This window comes from Rhinatrema bivittatum, chromosome 1 (genome assembly GCF_901001135.1).
Source record: "Rhinatrema bivittatum chromosome 1, aRhiBiv1.1, whole genome shotgun sequence".
Taxonomy (NCBI): domain Eukaryota; kingdom Metazoa; phylum Chordata; class Amphibia; order Gymnophiona; family Rhinatrematidae; genus Rhinatrema; species Rhinatrema bivittatum.
In genome coordinates, this window is record NC_042615.1 from 51,586,939 (window position 1) to 51,603,164 (window position 16,226).

A 16,226-nucleotide genomic window follows, 5' to 3' on the forward strand; every position below is an offset into this window, starting at 1 on the left:
TCAGGGTAGACTATAGGAACTAGACCTGGTCAAGTCTCTAACATTGGATACGTTTATCTCTGTTGCTAACAGCAAGTCAAATATATGGACTCATATTAATGTTCACAATTATTTGGCCAAAATTTCTTTTCTATTATGTTTTCCAGATTTCCTCCAATTTTCAGGACCCTGGAGTTGTGAATATAATGGGCCAGATTTTCAAAGTGTTATGCGCGTAAATCCTCCGGATTTAAGCGTGCAACCGGCCTTGCGCGCGCTGGGCCTATTTTAAAAAGGCCCAGCAATGAGCATAAAGCCCTGGGACGCGTGTAAGTCCCGGGACTTGCAAAAAGGTGTGGGGAAGGGGCAGGGAGTAGGTGGTCCGGGGCGGGGTCAGGCTTCCGGCACAGTGGCCATATTTGCTGCTGTGCCGGGGATCCCACGCTGGCAGTTGGCCAGCGCACGCAACTTGCGCCTGCTCAGAGGCAGGCATAAAAGGTAAAACAAATTTTTTTGAGGGGGGTTAGAGTAGGGCTAGGGGGGGAAAGGTTAGGGGAATGGGTGGGAAAGTCAGGTTAGGGGGAAGGCAGTGCGGCTTGGCGCGCGCAAGGTGCACAATTGTGCACCCCCTCGCACACGCCGACCCCAGATTTTATAACATGCGCTGGCCTGCATGCGCAAGTTATAAAATCGGGTGTACATGTGCGTGGGCCGGGTAGCACGCGCACACGTGGGCCGCGCACACATGTTGTAAAATCTACCCCAATTTGTACTGCCCTTCTCACTAAACATACCTATGAGAGCTCTGAATCTATTAGAAAAAAATAAGATTCAGATTAGAATGAAATAAAAATCAAATGTGTTGTATATACATGAGTTCAGTCTATAGTTCATTCAGGAGTTCTCAGGTGTTCTGTTCTTTGGTGCTGTTGTTGCTGCTTGGTGCTCCCTGATAACATCTTCTGTCTGGTTTCTGGATCCTCACCCCTGTTGGTTCCTCCGGTACTTGCTCTCCCTAACTTTAATCAAACTAAAAAGAGAGTCTGTCTCCTTGACCCATTTTGACTTCTGCTCTTTACGTATGAGTGTTATCTTATCCTCAGGATACCTTATTATGGGGTGGCCAACTTGAGCCTCAAGAACCACAAACAGGCCTGGTTTTCAGCATATCCAAAATGAATATGCATGAGACATATTTGCATTCAATGGAGGCAGCACCTTCAAATTTATCTCATGTATATTTCTGGTGGATATCCTAAAAACAAGACCTGTTTGTGGCTCTTGAGGACCGGAGCCGGCCCCCCTCCTCCCTTATTGTAACTGTTAATCTAACTAATGTAAGAAAAGAGACAATTTGCATGTTTCCTTACAATCTATGTTTCACTCCTGTCCCAGATTATTCAGATGATCAAGGTAAAATAGAGCAATCACTTCTATCACTCAGACATGACAGACACTGTCACAAAGGGTAAGTACATTCTAAGCCAAGTTTCCACTATTCATTTTAGAATACATCAGAATCTGTTATTCCTCCTTAAATTTGAGAAGTCATTCTATTTTTAGTCCTTTCTCTGCTGGGATTCTATGTCTCCATCTGCTCAGGCTGTCAGTGTCCTAAGCATCCTATCACTGCTTCAACATTGTTTCTGACATTTACAACTTTAAACTAATTTTCTTTCTCTGGAGTGACTAAGTGGCCTATTTAACTAAAGATTTTCTCCCATTGTGTGTCTATGGGAAAATGTTTAATAAATGGGCTCCTAAATTTGATATTTATCAGGATTTTTCCACTTTATTTTCATAAAATCTCAATCACTCACTTTGTGTAGAGCAGCTTAAACTGTAAAAGTCCTGTGCTGCTGTTCAACTTTTAGGGGTGAATTTTCAAAATGTTATGCACATAAAAATAAGCATATATCTGCTTACGTATTCCATATTTTATAAAAGTAAAAAAAATTGCTTATTTTCACTTTCACCTTCACACCTATGTATGTAAAAAAAGGAACAGCCTAGGGGCATTCCCAGCAGGGCCAACACTTACACGTATAACTTTCTATTTTAAAAGACACTTTTGTGTGCACATTTGCCAAGTTACCTGCATATTTTTGCACTTGCTAATTATCTGGTGCAGGTGATATTAAATGTGTTTATTGTGTAATGCTGGCTGGGTGGGCGGTCTGGGTGAACTTGGGTGAGGTCAGGCTGAAGAATCAAAAAGATATTGATGACCTGGAGAAAGATTGGGTAGACTAATCAATAAACTGGTTTATTTAATTTATGTGCACATGTTTTTGTTATAACTTGTGAGAGTGTGAACCCTGGGCTGAGGTGAGAGGTGTCTCCGCCCACAGGGAGGAGCCCTGTGCGTCTCACCGTCAGTAGGCGTGGTCTCAGTGGTGTCAGACACAGCTGTGGAATAGAGTCTTTATTAAAAGAGCAGAAAGGCACAGCCCGTGGAGTGGGAGGTGCAGTAAAAGTAAAGTTCTGAGCAGAGGGGTATATCCAAGGGTGATACCTCCGATGTGAAGATCCAGTAGTGGTGGGGAACGCCAGGATGTCTCTCAGCAGTGTAGAAATACCTCAGACGTGAAGATCCGGTAGTGGCCCACGGAGCGGGGTACGCCGGAGAGGTGTCCCAGTAGTGGTAATGAGAAGGCAATCTGAGGTGCAGGGATCCCGATGAGAATCCTGAGTGGGTGGCAATGAATGACCTTCAGCGCAGGGTAAACCGGAGAGAATCCCACAATGAGGCTTGGTATAGTTGAAGTCTGTAGCAGTAAGGTACTCCCAGGAGATGGTTCCAGGAGAGGTCCCAGGGAGCAGGACAGAAAGAAGTCCAAGGCAAGAAGGCCCTCCAAGGAGCAGATGGCCAAAGATGAGGAAGGGCCCCTGAGGAGCGGGTACCCAGAGCATCTCACGCCAATGTAGGGTCTGGAACCAGAAGTCCAAGTATGGAGCGGAATTCAGCAACGAGGGAACTTCTTGCTAACTCGTCAAACCGAAAGGCCAGCCAGCTTAAGTACAATAGATGGATGACGTCATCCGGAGGGGACGCCTCCGAGGTTCCCGCCATGACGTGCTCAAAGGTGGCCCGTGTGTGTGCGTGCGCTGGACTAGATAATTCCTGAAACAAGATGGCGGTCGGCAGTGCCCACGCCGACCTGGGAATGCTAGGCTGGTCGGCGGTGGTTGGCGGAAACCGCCATTCTTCCCAGAGATGACAAGGCAGCAAAGAAAGAGGTGAGCATAAGTGGTCGCAGTCATCTGCGACCGACGGGTGTAACAGTTTTAAAATTAGCCAATTTACCTCAGTAAGTTCTACTTTATTTATGCTTATAAAATATACACGTGTATAGTTTGAAAATAGGTAGGGTAAATATATACATTTAATGCATTGATATACATGGTTTTAATGTATTGCATGGATTCGTGTGCAACGTGTATATTGCGGGGTAGAGAAACATATTTTATAAGAAGTGCATATATTGTACACGAGTGTTATAAAATACTTGTGTAGATCTGGCTATATACGCACGTATGTGCTGTGTGCATTTGTGTGAAAGTTATCCTCTTTCTATTTATTAGCTATCCATTCATTCATGTTTTTCTCAATAAATTTTTCTTACCTTTGTTATCTAATTTAATTTTCAGGAGAAATGACCATTTGAATTTTCAGCAATATTTCAATTTTGGTAACACTCTCACACATCCATTACTGTATAAGGGGTAAAGCTAGCGCGTCGAAAACGCGCGTCCAAACCTGGGCTAACAGTGCGCTCCACTGACAGGCCCTCACTGGCAGGCCGGAGCGCACTGCACTGTATCGGCCTGCCAGTGAGGGAGTGGGTGAGAAACTCCCTCAGAACTTCTTAAGGGACAGGCCATAGCTAACTGGCCTTGTTCTCCTTAAGAGCCTTCCCCACAAGATATTCTGGGTGAAGGGTGGATCCCCTCACCACAGTATAAGGAGTCAGGACATCAAAGGGTTAAAGAGGCCCCAAGGAACAAAGCCAGCATACTGCCAGATGACTTATGTTTGATGTGTGTGTAACTTCATTTAAGGACTGCTGAAGTTTCTGTTTGTATTGTGTAAATACATTTTGTGTGTGTGAACATCCTTCTGGCTCTTTCACAAGCCATATCCGCTCCCAGCTACCAGGCACTAACTATGCTTTAATTCAACAATTTTAAATAATTTCCCCTCTTGTGACCACTATAGTATAGCAGCCTGCCAATGCTGCTCCTGACCCTTTCATCCTCAACTATCATCTCCTACATTTGGTTCTTCCTTGTGAGTTTTTATGTTGGCTAGCAATGCAGCACCATCTTTCTCTTTTTCCCTTTTCAACCACAGTGGCTGCAGCAAACATTCATTCCCTTTACATGGACAGCACATGGCCACTATTGTAAGTACAATCCAGTTTTTAATCCTTTGTTACACTAGCAATGGAAAAATTCTATCCTGTTTCATGGAATGACATCACTCATACACTCATCAATAATGGGAAATATATACATCCAGACTACCGTAAGTCTTTTCATTCTTGGTTAATGCCAAGCTTAAGGATGCAAGACATTAATTATTTGCTGACTCTGATTTGCCCCTGAAATTCTCTTTATTTGAATTTAAAATCTGGCTATTTAGCAAAAAAAAACATCCTTCAAAAACTGGAAGAAGGATCCATCTGAAGAAAATAGGAAAATGCATAAGCATTGTCAAGTTAAGTGTAAAACATTGATAAGACAGAAGGAAGAGAGAATTTGAAATGAAGTTGGTCATAGAGGCAAAAACTCATAAAAGAAACTTTAAAAAATATATCCGAAGCACGAAACCTGTGAGGGAGTCGGTTGGACCGTTAGATGACCGAGGGGTTAAAGGGGCTCTTAGGGAAGATAAGGCCATTGCAGAAAGAGTAAATGGATTCTTTGCTTCTGTGTTTACTAATGAGGATGTTGGGGAGTTACCAGTTCCAGAGATGGTTTTCAAGGGTAATGAGTCAGATGAACTGAACCAAATCACTGTGAACCTGGAAGATGTGGTAGGCCAGATTGACAAACTAAAGAGTAGCAAATCACCTGGACTGGATTGTATGCATCCTAGGGCTCTGAAGGAACTAAAAAATGAAATTTCAGATCTATTAGTTAAAATTTGTAAACTATCATTAAAATCATCCTTTGTGCCTGAAGACTGAAGGGTGGCTAATATAACCCCAATATTTAAAAAGGGCTCCAGGGACGATCCGGGAAGCTGTAGACCAGTGAGCCTGACTTCAGTGCCAGGAAAAATAGTAGAAACTATTCTAAAGATCAAAATCACAGAGCATATAGAAAGATGTGGTTTAATGGAACACAGTCAACATAGATTTAGCCAAGGGAAGTCTTGCCTCACAAATTTGCTTCATTTTTTTGAAGGGGTTAATAACATGGTGATAAAGGTGAACCGGTAGATGTAGTGTATTTGGATTTTCAGAAGGCGTTTAACAAAGTCCCTCATGAGAGGCTTCTAAGAAAACTAAAAAGTCATGGGATAAGAGGCGATGTCCTTTCGTTGATTACAAACTGGTTAAAAGAGAGGTAACAGAGAGTAGGATTAAATGGTCAATTTTCTCAGTGGAAAAAGATAAACAGTGGAGTGTCTCAGGGATCTGTACTTGGACCGGGGCTTTTCAATATATTTATAAATGATCTGGAAAGGAATATGACGAGTGAGGTTATCAAATTTGCAGATGATACAAAAGTATTCACAGTAGTTAATTCATGTGAGACTGGAAAATCGGGCATCCAAATGGCAGATGAAATTTAATTTGGACAAGTGCAAGGTGTTGCATATAAGGAAAAATAACCCTTGCTGTAGTTACACGATTTTATGTTCCATATTAGGAGCTACCACCCAGGAAAAAGATCTAAGCATCATAGTGGATAATACTTTGAAATCGTCGACTCAGTGTACTGCAACAGTACAGAATGTTAGGAATTATTAGGAAGGAATGGTTAATAAAACTGAAAATGTCATAATGCCTCTGTATCGCTCCATAGTGAGACTGCACCTTGAGTACTGTGTACAGTTCTGATCACCGCATCTCAAAAAAATATATAGTTGCACTGGAGAAGGTAAAGAGAAGGGTGACAAAAATGATAAAGGGGATGGAATAGCTCCCCTATGAGGAAAGGCTGAAGAGGTTAGGGCTGTTCAGCTTGGAGAAGAGACGACTGAGGGGGGATATGATAGAGGTCTTTAAAATCATGAGAGGTCTTGAATCAGATGTGAATCAGTTATTTACACTTTTGGATAATAGAAGGACTAGGGGGCATTCCATGAAGTTAGCAAGTAGCACATTTAAGACTAATTGGAGAAAATTATTTTTCACTGAACTCACAATTAAGCTCTGGAATTTGTTGCCACAGAGGATGTGGTTAGTGAAGTTAGTGTAGCTGTGTTTAAAAAAGGATTGGATAAGTTCTTGGAGGAGAAGTCCATTAACTGCTATTAATCAAGTTGACTTAGGGAGTAGCCTCTGCTATTACTGGCATCAGTATTATGGGATCTTCTTAGTGTTTGGGTACTTGCCAGATTCTTGTGTGCCTTGTTTGGCAATTTTTTATGTTCTTATTGGATATACTACAGCCTGGTAAGGCACCAGGACCTGACAATATATACTTTTAGCAGCTCATTCATGCTGGTCCTCTACGTCTAAATAAACACTCAGAAATGTGCTTGATAAGTGATTACAAGAGTTTCAGGAAAGTGTTAAAAACTTATTTAGAGATGCTTTTAGATGATATATTATATAGTATGTTATTTTATGTTTTAGTTAATTTCATATTATATGTTGTTTAATCATTTTATTATGTTGCAATCCACCTTGATCATTATTTTGGCAATAGTGCAGAATATCAAGAAGTTGTAAATAGACTGGCCAAGGGCTTTTATGTCATACAGTTTTGCCATAGAAAAAAACCCTTATCCATAGAAAAGAGCTAATGTTATTGGCATTCCGAAATCTTACAAGCCCAACAATGATCAAATGTGCTATTGCCCTCTTCCTTCTGGAACAATTAAATAGGACAGAGCCACAGAACAAATAGGAAATTCCTAAAGAGCAGGCTAGTTTCAGAAAACAAAGAAGCAAAGATGATTGAGCCCTAACTGCAACAGATTACACTGAAGCAGCCTGTGAATTCAGTGAAAAGTGTGGTGCTGTGTTAATTGACTTCTCAGTTTATGACACAGGTACGGTGTGCTATTGCTAAAGCTGCATAATTGTGTCCAGGATCACTATATTATGAGTAATCAAAAAAATCATCACCAATCATTGCTTCCATCTTTCAGTTAATGGACAGACCAGCCAAGCCCTGACCCTTACAAATGGTGTCCTGTACTTTTCAAGCTGATCTTCCACAAACCTTGGGCATGGAATTTGCATAAGATGATGACATGGCTATCTTCCATACCAGCAAGTCCTTTGAGGATTTGCAACAGTTTTTAGAGAGAAATATTAAGGCTATTGCATATCACCATTAGTGGTGGTTCAATTTAAAAGCCTCTCACTGGTTACTTCCAGGTTCACCAAATGTGGCTTTTATGAAAATTGTATGCTTCATTCAGCATAAGCTCAGCTCTTACCATTGCATCCTCAGATCAATTCTGGATTCACCACGTATGGCCACTACTTCCCTCTGTTGCTGCTACCTGTAACATGTCTTTTGTGCCACTGATGTGGCTAAACTCTGGATTCCATCACCATCTGCAAAGCCTAAATGGTTCAAGTTGACCCCAAACTGCCCCAAATTTGGATCCTGATATGGCTCCCAAGCCCCATGGCCTCCATAAAGGAACAATGCTGACTAATTTCCAGGTAAAAAAAACCCCCCCAAAACAAATCCCATTTAAATGTAAAATGAGTCACTGCCTACAATCTAGGGCGAGCTGGATTACTTGCAGCTTTAAATGCTAATGCCCTGGGGAGCAGCTAGTTATCTCTGATGATGAGGTGGAACATCTGACAAAATGTGCAAATCTTCCGTGGCCTCTGTGTGCGCCACAGAGAATGTAAGGTGTAATGCTTAATGGATGTGTAGTGCAAAGTGGAGGTTTTCCCCTTATGGGAAATCTGCAAGGGCTGCAAAAGGTTGCAAATATTGCAAGAGGTATAAAGTTTGCATTGAGGTGAAGAGAGGAGGTTCCAGTATTTCAAGGTCATCTTTTGGTCAGAGGGTGTTACAGATAAGCTCCTTGACTGGCAGTGTAGTGCAGCCCCTAAGGGCTTGGTTTAAGGGGAAGGTTATAAAAACCCTGACTGTGCTTGGTCTGGGGCTCCTCCAGGGGTGCAGATCTACACCGAGGATGTAACCTCTCCCAGGGTTACAGCAGGGAGGGGAGAAACAGCAGTAAGGCAGAGATTCTCAACCAGAGTCTCAGGAAGCCTGGAGAAAAGATTTTTTTTTTTCCAGTACCGTTTTGAAGATTTGGAAGAAGCCTGTACTTAACTGTGAAGGTAACTTGCTTGGATCAGGAAGCAACTGTGCCAGCAAAAAACTCTCTGCTGGGCTCGGTGGAGTCCTGCCTGCAGACCCAGAGGGATTTCTTCATTGAGCTAATCAGGACTTTGTGAGTAACTACATTTGATTGTGGAAAGGAAAAGAGGGCCAGATTAGGCCTAAAAAGATTTGGACTAAAGAGAAAGAAAAAAAGTATTATTACTGAAAACACTGTTTAAGAAGTCCACACTGTTCAGGAAAAGGATCTAGGCGTCATTGTTGTTGATAATACATTGAAATCTTCTGCTCAGTGTGCAGTAGTAGCCAAGAAAGCAAATACAATGCTAGGGATTATTAGGAAAGGAATGCAGAATAAAACAGAGAATATCATATAATGCCTCTGATCGCTCCATGGTGCAACTCATTTTGAGTATTGGCTGCACTTCTGATCACCACATCTCAGAAAATATATGATGGCATTAGAAAAGGTACAGAGAAGGGCAACCAAAATGATAAAGGAGATGGAACAATTCCCCTATGAGGAAAGGCTAAAGAGGTTAGGACTCTTCAGCTTGGACAAAAGACGGCTGAGCGGAGATATGATAGAGGCTTATAAAATAATGAGTAGAATGGAAAGACTAGGGTACACACGATGACGTTACTGGGTAATACGTTTAAAATTTAAAAGCGAAAATATTTTTTCACTCAACGCATAATTAAGCTCTGGAATTCGTTGCCAGAGGGTGTGGTGAAAGATATTTAGTGTAACCGTGTTTAAAAACGGTTTGGACAAGTCCCTGGAGGAAAAGTCCATAACCCGTTATAAGGGTGGAGTTGCAGAAATCCACTGCTTATTCTTGGGATAAGCAACTTAGAATCTTTCTATTCTTTGGGATCCTGCCAGGTACTTGTGACCTGGATTGGCCACTGTTGGAAACAGGATACTGGGCTTGATTGACCCTTCATCTGACCCAGTTTGGCAAGTTTTATCTTTATGTTTAAGCAAAATATTATTAAGAAAAGAGCAAGGATAAAGAAATATATTTCTTGCTGTGAGGAGAGAGGATTTCAAAAGAGCTGCATTTTTTTTTGTTGGATTGTTACTTTTTCTGCAACCCTGTTACAATGTTTTATGATTCAGTAAACTACTTTTTTGTTGGAACACTGATACTGTGTGGACAGTGGTTTATTTTCTAGGAGTGTCCTTGGCCCAGTAGTGGCCTTGCAGGTTATCCTGCCCCCAGTTCACCACCCCAGAGAAGTGTTTTCCCCACCTTGGGAGAGTGCCCCCAGTGCTTCCCAAGGCTGGGAAGGTGACCCCAGTGAAAATGGAGGTTACACTTGAATTGTTGTAGAACATAGGCAGCCACTTGTCATAGGAAGGGCATATGTATGTGCACTGCTGCTCCAGGCAGACATGCTGTGCTCAGCTGGAGCATACCCACGTGCCAAGGCAGAGGAGTATAAAGCAGTAAAGCCTGCTCCCCAATCATGACTGCCCGGGCTCCACGGCAAGTTCATCCACGTGGTTGTCTTTTCAGCCATACCATCAATGGGACGACAGAAATTTGTCTAAATCTGCCCCTAAGTAGTTTTGGGTACTGGTGGAATGTGACCAAGGAGTTCCATCAAATCTGACAGTGAGTACGTTGCTTGCTACCCTGTAGATCTTGTGGAGATCTGAACAAATTCTGTCCTTAATATTAATTAGCCACCATTTCCGGGGAATGGTTTGGCTGAGGCAAGAGCTGTGTTGGTGGGGTTGGCCGCATGAGCAGGGCATCTGGCTATGCATGGCAGGAAACTGGCGGCTTGTGATGTGTTGCTGGGAACTAGGGAATTTCAGGGAGGCAGGCATAGAAATGGCCTATATGAAACCTAAGGAATCACAGTTGCCAGGATGAAGTGATAATAGCAATATCACGCAATGATAACATCACCCTTGTTACTTTCAGTGTGTCTTGAACTAGTAGTGGGCCCTTGGGTCGTGGCGAGTGAAGACTCCGCCCACAGGGAGGAGCCACAACAGGCAAGGTCTCAGCAGTGATGGACAACAGAAGAAACAACTTTATTATACAGCCAATGGTGATCCGAGGAGCAGATCAATAGAGTCAGTCCTGAGAGAGTGACCTGCAGCTAGTCAGTCCGAGTAGTAATCTTCAGCATGGAGTAGTCCAGTGAATACCTTCTCTAGGCGTAGCTAGTGCTGGCAACTCCGGTAGTGGTACGCAGCACGGGGTAGGCCGGAAGCCGATGAGAGGTTGCACAAACCAGGAGGGATCCGGTAGTGGCCCGCAGGCGGGGTAACCCGAGGATCCGTGCCACAAAGGTAGAAGTAGATGGAGGATCAGGCACCGAGGAGGCCCGAACAAGAACAGCAAGGGTCATCCGGGGACGATGCAGGAACTCACTAGAACAGAGAAACAGAAAGTAATGTCTCTCCGAGGAGCGGATAGCCCTGAGTGCGGCAAGGCCCCCGAGGAGCGGGTACCTAGGTCATCCAGTAGGATAACGAGACGGAGTCCCAATGTGGCGGATATAGCAGGACAGGAATCCTTGCTAAGTCGTCTTGCAAGAAGACAGGTGAGTTTAAGTATGGTAGGCGGGTGACGTTCTGTGGTGGGGACGCCCCTGAGGTTCCTGCCTTGATGCGTTTAAGAAGGGGGCGGGTGCACGCGCACCTGCCTTAGGTAACCCCGGATGTAAGATGGCTGCTGGGAGCGCCCACGCCGGCCCAGGCACGCCATGAAGGTCGGCGTGTGGAAGCGGAGGCCGCCATTCTGCCCAGACCCGGAGCTGCATCGAGAAAGGAGGTGATCAGCAAAGGTCGCAGCCACCTGCGACCGATGGGCGCAACGACCCCATTTCTCACAGTATTTTCACATAAATGCAGCCATATTTGTAGCCCAGTCATTATCACTACAAAAACACAAAAACTACTATGATTTTGGCTGTGAATATTATCTGACTTGCATAATTGAGATGTAATGTTAAAGTGAATTAAAAGCTCTTTCCATTTTCTACAATTTATGCTTGTTGAAGGTTTTATTCACAGAGAAGAGGTCCAGTTATGAATATATTAGATGAGAATATACATCCTCTTCTAAAAAAGAAAAAACCTTTAGCATTCTCTTTAAGGACTTTTTCAATGAAAACTATATTGGGTTTGTTTGTTTGATTACAAATCTCTAGGTTGAGGGAATTCAGAGTTGCTCTAGGAGTACTTTTTATAAAGAATTTGGGTGAAATTCTAAAGTTATCTGAGGAAGTTGCTGTGCTTCCATTATATCCTCTCTCCTTCAAGAAAAGAACAATGTCCTCTCTCCTTCAAGAAAAGACTTAAGACTTTGTTATTTGAACAAGCTTTCTCATAAACTCTACTTTCCACCATGGTCTTAGTCTGCACTGTTTGATTACTGTTTGATTACTGTTTGACTGTTCTCTATTACCCTAGTTTTGTTATCCAGGTTCTTTTCCAACTTGTTAAATGTAAGACAAGACTTTGTCATTGTTGTTTCGCAAGTTACAATGTAAACCGAAGTGATAATTAATCCTGTTAATTGAACCTCGGTATATAAAAAGTTATAAATAAATAAATAAATAAATATCCAGTGGACTTGGAGAAATACGTTTATTTGTCAATTGAATTTAGATTCTTTCTTGGGAAAAAAAATTCTCTGAAAAACTGGAGACTCTTGTTTTAAGACCTAATAAAATGTTTGAAGTCACTGACTGTTAAAAGTTTTAAACATAATTAGAGTTATTCCTGGTCTTTATAGTACAAACCTGGCTCACTAAATACAAAGGACCTGTTACAATGCAGCTCATTCCACCAGGATCTAACATCTGCTATCAACTCAGAATAGGCAAAAAGGGTGAAGGAGTAACACTCATCCATAAAGACAAAGTACCAGTTTTAAAAATAGAAACAGCGCTCCCCACAGCCTGGGAAGGACGCAAGGTGAAACTGGGACAAGTCTTTAAGCTAGGCCTCAAGGCTCATGCTACTTTACAACTGACCAGCAGCAAGCAAAAAAAAAAAAAACCCAATGAACTTAATGACCTAATAACCAAGCCAGCACTAGACGCTCCTCATGATACTAGGGGACTTTAACTGGCATTTTGAAGATCCAAAACACAACACAGCAGCCAATTTCCTATCCACAACATATGCACTGAGCCAAAGTAAATGGCCTTCACAATGATGGACAACTCATTGACTTGCTGCTCTCCTCTAATACCAAAGAAGTGACCATCAAATTAACAAACATAGGTATCCTGGGAAAAACGGAGGGCTGGTTCAAATCCTTCACCACCAGCATAACCTGGGATGCACAATCGTCCGAACTCAGGCCCCCTGAAATGGGGAGTACCCCAGAGATCACCTTGATCACCCATCTTATTCAAGGCATACCTCACCACCCCTCACAAGTCTTGTAAGGAGATTTGGACTCAAAGAATACATCTATGCGGATGACATACAAATCCTCATGCCAACATTAAACATCTGGGATGAAACCGTAGCAATCCTTAAAAAATTGCCTAAAGGAGATAGAATGAGTTAACAACTGACTTCTGTTAAAACAGAGATAAAATGGAGATACTATGGTTGAGCAATTCACCACATCCTCATAATACTCCCCCACTACCACCACCACTCCATGTCCTCTTTGATGATATCATTTTATACCCACAACAGGAAGTAAAAAGTGTAGAAGTTATCATCCTAGAATCACGCTGTCCATGAAGAGCCAAGTAATAACAGCAACAAAGAAAGCATTTCTGGCACCTCTGAATGCTGAAGCAACTATGCCCCTTCTTGCTATTAACTGACCTCAAAACAGTAATGCAAGCCATAGTTCCAGCACACGTAGACTACTGCAATGTCATCTACCAAAAACCCCCCAAAACATGAAACCAAATCACTGCTGCCAGAACAATCACGGGCAAGAAAAAACGACAACATGCCTCCTTCCTCGTTTGCCCTACTCTGGCTTCCCATTTCACTGCACATCAAATTGTAATCATCAAGACACTGAAAAACACATATCGGTCTGAAAAGATAAAATGATATCATCCAACAAGAAATCTCCGCTTAAGTCAACAAAAGCAGCTAGCTATCCCCACCCTAAGGCAGTTTTACCCCGCCCCCCAAAAATAAAAAGTAATAATGCAGGTGTGGCAAGCAGAGAGTAATAATGCAGGTGTGAGAGAGAGAGAGAGAGAGCCAAGGCTCTCTCTCTCTCTCTCTCACACACAACTGGTTCCTGCTTTACATATGCTCCACCCCCTGAATACCAAATTACTAATTCGCAAATCGCGTTAACGGCTGTTAACGCGATTTGCGAATTTATTGCACGCGGTAAACTGCTTGGAAAATGAGGCCCATAGTAATGATGGCAAAAAATGACGAAATGGTCCATCCAGTCTGCCCAGCAATTTGCTTATGGAATTAACTGCCACTCCATGCAGGTTACTCCATGTGTTCTGTTAAGAATAGTAACTGCCGTTCCATGCAGGTTACCCCATTCTTTCTGTTAAAGATAGAAACTGCAGCTCCATGCAAGTTATCCCCAGGCAGACATATTATACCATCCCTTTCTTTAAGTCTTTAGGGATCTGCAGAGTTTGGTCCATGCTCTTTTGAATTCATTAACTGATCTCGTCTTCACCACCTCTTCTGGGAGGACATTCCAGGCATCTACCATCCTCTCTATGAAGAAATATTTCCTGATATTGGTTCTTAGTTGACCGCCACCTGGAGTTTCATGTCATGACTCCATGTTCTGCTCTTTCCAGCTGTAAAGATATGAAGTTTATGTATCATTGATACTTGTCAGATATCAATTATTCATGCTCTTATATATATATATAATGCTTCTTTAACATGGCTTTGCTCTAGTCTACACATATATAAACCCACTAGACAACTAAGATAATTTTCAAAAAAACTTCCTAGATATACCCACGGTTAAACTTGCTAGACTTGAACTAACCCGAAAAAGAGCTTTTTCAGTAGCAGGCCCCATCCTGTGGAATTTATTGCCTGATTTCTTACGTCTCTTACCATCTACGCAACAATTTAAGAAAACGTTAAAAACATATCTGTTTCAGAAAGTTTACAGCTCTTTGATCAATTCGCAAACATAAACCACCATTCTCTAATTTCACTTATGCATATTTAATTATACTTTTCATTCATTATTATTTTATCCATTTAACTTAGAAGGCAGCATGTTTGTATTTTATTGTTTGTTTGAGTATTTGTATTTTTATTAAGCTTTTAGCTATTATTTTTTTTATTTATTTAGTGCTTTTTTATACCGACATTCATGATACAGATCATATCGGTTTACATGGAACAAGGGGGAAATAACGTTAACATAAACATAAAGATAGTGAAAGTTACAATAAAACAGGGGTACTCGAACTGGGAAGAAGAGGAGCCAGTGGCAGAGGAAACTCGGAACTAAACAATATCAATACAACCATATTTACAATCAGGGATGTGAATCGTGTCCTCGATCGTCTTAACGATCGATTTCGGCTGGGAGGGGGAGGGAATCGTATTGTTGCCGTTTGGGGGGGGTAAAATATCGTGAAAAATCGTTAAAAATCGTTAAAAATCGAAAAATCGAAAAACCGGCACATTAAAACCCCCTAAAACCCACCCCCGACCCTTTAAATTAAATCCCCCACCCTCCCGAACCCCCCCCAAATAACTTAAATAACCTGCGGGTCGTTAAAAATCGAAAAATCGAAAAACCGGCACATTAAAACCCCCTAAAACCCACCCCCGACCCTTTAAATTAAATCCCCCACCCTCCCGAACCCCCCCCAAATAACTTAAATAACCTGCGGGTCCAGCGGCGGTCCGGAACGGCAGCGGTCCGGAACGGGCTCCTGCTCCTGAATCTTGTCGTCTTCAGCCGGCGCCATTTTCCAAAATGGCGCCGAAAAATGGCGGCGGCCATAGACGAAAAAGATTGGACGGCAGGAGGTCCTTCCGGACCCCCGCTGGACTTTTGGCAAGTCTCGTGGGGGTCAGGAGGCCCCCCTCAAGCTGGCCAAAAGTTCCTGGAGGTCCAGCGGGGGTCAGGGAGCGATTTCCCACCGCGAATCGTTTTCGTACGGAAAATGGCGCCGGCAGGAGATCGACTGCAGGAGGTCGTTCAGCGAGGCGCCGGAACCCTCGCTGAACAACCTCCTGCAGTCGATCTCCTGCCGGCGCCATTTTCCGTACGAAAACGATTCGCGGCGGGAAATCGCTCCCTGACCCCCGCTGGACCTCCAGGAACTTTTGGCCAGCTTGTGGGGGGCCTCCTGACCCCCACGAGACTTGCCAAAAGTCCAGCGGGGGTCCGGAAGGACCTCCTGCCGTCCAATCTTTTTCGTCTATGGCCGCCGCCATTTTCGGCGCCATTTTGGAAAATGGCGCCGGCTGAAGACGACAAGATTCAGAGCAGGAGCCCGTTCCGGACCGCTGCCGTTCCGGACCGCCGCTGGACCCGCAGGTTATTTAAGTTATTTGGGGGGGGGGGTTCGGGAGGGTGGGGGATTTAATTTAAAGGGTCGGGGGGGGTTTTAGGGGGTTTTAGTGTGCCGGCTCACGATTCTAACGATTTATAACGATAAATCGTTAGAATCTGTATTGTATTGTGTTCCATAACGGTTTAAGACGATATTAAAATTATCGGACGATAATTTTAATCGTCCTAAAACGATTCACATCCCTATTTACAATAGCAGTAATAGGGTGCATTGACTAG